This window comes from Saccostrea echinata, unplaced genomic scaffold (genome assembly GCF_033153115.1).
Source record: "Saccostrea echinata isolate AGI-Se365-2 ecotype Australia unplaced genomic scaffold, CSIRO_AGI_Sech_v1 ptg000028l, whole genome shotgun sequence".
Lineage (NCBI taxonomy): Eukaryota > Metazoa > Mollusca > Bivalvia > Ostreida > Ostreidae > Saccostrea > Saccostrea echinata.
This window is the reverse complement of record NW_026889777.1, coordinates 13,682,208-13,684,692: the sequence shown is the minus strand read 5'-3', so window position 1 is coordinate 13,684,692 and position 2,485 is coordinate 13,682,208.

The following is a 2,485-nucleotide window of genomic DNA, read 5'->3' as shown; positions in this document are numbered from 1 at the left end:
TTTATCACACGAATGTAAAAAAAAGTTTAATAAAGGCATGAAATATTGGATCTATCAGGAAGAAAAAGCTTCTTCCGTGTTCTGTTTAATAGTTTCCGCATAATTCATTACAAGTTCGAGGACTGCCCTTCAATAAACACAGTGATTTAAATTTCGTAGAATGTTATTTCAACTATTTATCTATTTGGAATTATAGTTGATCTAGCATAATAGTTCATTACATATTTAGCGTATCATGGATTGTGGCGTGAAGAAAAATGGATTTTTCTAAACTTTGGTTATTCATTTTCAATGTCAAATCTGAGCATGAATTTCTTTCTTTCTTTCTTTTTTTAATTTTATTCATTAATTAGATTGAATAACTGTAAGCAAAAACCTAATGCTATTGTTACATGTTTAATAATTGCAAAACCATTTTTTTTCATGTGAATGACAAGCAGCTAATATACAGTTTCTAAATACTCGATAATTTATCACAGAACTTTTAATCTAATCACTCAGATACATTGTTCATTATTGAAAACAGTTTTTTAACATGTTTTATAATTATAGGAATTTTTTTCACTTAGCTTTTAATTATATAAGTTAAGAAATGAAAAAAAGAGTAATTCATTCTTTGTATGTCTTATCTTTATAATTATATGTATATAAGTACATGTATTTATAATGTGTTACAATGTTCATACTATTCATCACGTATAGAAGCGTCATACCATGCAAATTTGTTCTATAACATATGCGCTATTTTTCATGTATAGAAGCGTCATACCACACCATTCTGATTTTTCTGTGTATAATGTTAGAAAATTGTGATAATACATATGTATTTAGAAAATAAAGAATAATATATAATGTTCAAAAGGGCACCTTAAGATCCTTCCTCATAAGAGAAGTCCTAACATTTATATTTTAAGACACATCTTATGAACACTCAAGACATATCTTATGAACACTCATGGCATATCTTATGAACATCCAAGGCAAATCTTATAAACACCCAAGACATATTTTAAGAATTAAGGTGGTACACAATAGATAGGCCAAACTTTTCCTCAAATTCAATTCTGTTCAAACTTTGACATTTTGTTCCAGGGTATAAAACCTCTCTTTATATGTAATATGAAAGAAATTCAACCATACATGTTTGCCCATATTGTTTGAAATATGGCCTTTCAGACCCTGTAAGAAGAACTAGCATTGTTGTTAGACTATGCCATCTATGATAAATAAAGGCTAAAGCCTTTATTATTATTTTATGCCCTACCCTGATAGTACCTGCCTGCTTTGTACTGACTATACAGTCATGTATTTAAATGAGCAGAGTCTAACGTTTTAGAAGTCGACCTCATTATGAGGAATAAATAGGAGAATTCTCTGGGTTTTTAATAGAAACCTATGCGTAAATAGAATTAACTAGATAAGTTATGAAGATAACGAACAGTTTACAAGCTCACAAGTCCATTTAAACAATACAAATCGGGAGCAGAGCAAACACGGACCTCTAAAACATCAGAGGTGCATGGGATCAGGTGCCATTGAGGAGAGAGCATCCCCTACTGACCGGTCACACCCACCGTGTGCTCATTGTCATGATCGGGAAAAACGGAAAAATCTGTAGACAATTCAGTGTGTAAAAATGGCCAACAATTATCATGAAAAAGGTGATTCAGCATTTGACTTAATGATAGATTGTATTTGCTGAATAGATGTGTAAGACTCTGTGGTATCTTTTATTTCAAGCTCGCTGGGATATATTGAGTAGACATATGAAAGCAAATAACTATTGTTGATATAGATAGTAATTTGGTCGATATATACAAGTCTAAATGTCGAGTTGAAGACCACAGCAAGTGTTTTCTTCTTCTTGTGTATATACATACGATTTGGAATTAATTCTGATTCATATGAATACAAAATTAGATGTGATAATATTTCTTGGAAAAACAAAAGGACCATTGCAAAATACAAGTAAAAGAAATGAACTACATTTACTCCTTTAACATGTTTAATTTTGTAAAGTTGTTAATCTTAGATTTCTTTTTGTTTTATCATGTTTATAGGAAAAGAAATCAGCACTGAATCCGTTGTAAATTTATCAACTTTGATTTATTTGAGGACAGATGATGACGGTAACGGAAAAAAATGTCATGACTTTTTGGACTTCCAATTGTTCTTTTATCCATATCTCTGCATTAAAAATTAAGCATATTTGCACTTGTGTATAGTGAACGTCTTGATTGACTAATCGACTGTTTGTAGTTTTATGTCCCTTTCAAAATAATTTCACTCAAAAACAGCATATTTTCTGTATTTCATATTTTAGAAGCCAACAAAACCTAGTAATAATACAGCGTGGAAACTAATGTACAGGCGGATAGAAAAAAAAACTTGTAGGGCCAGGGGTTTTGCCCCTACCATTTTTTACTCCGGATTTTTTTGTAGTTTCGGATATTAAATGAATAAAAAATACAGGTTGGTAATAGGA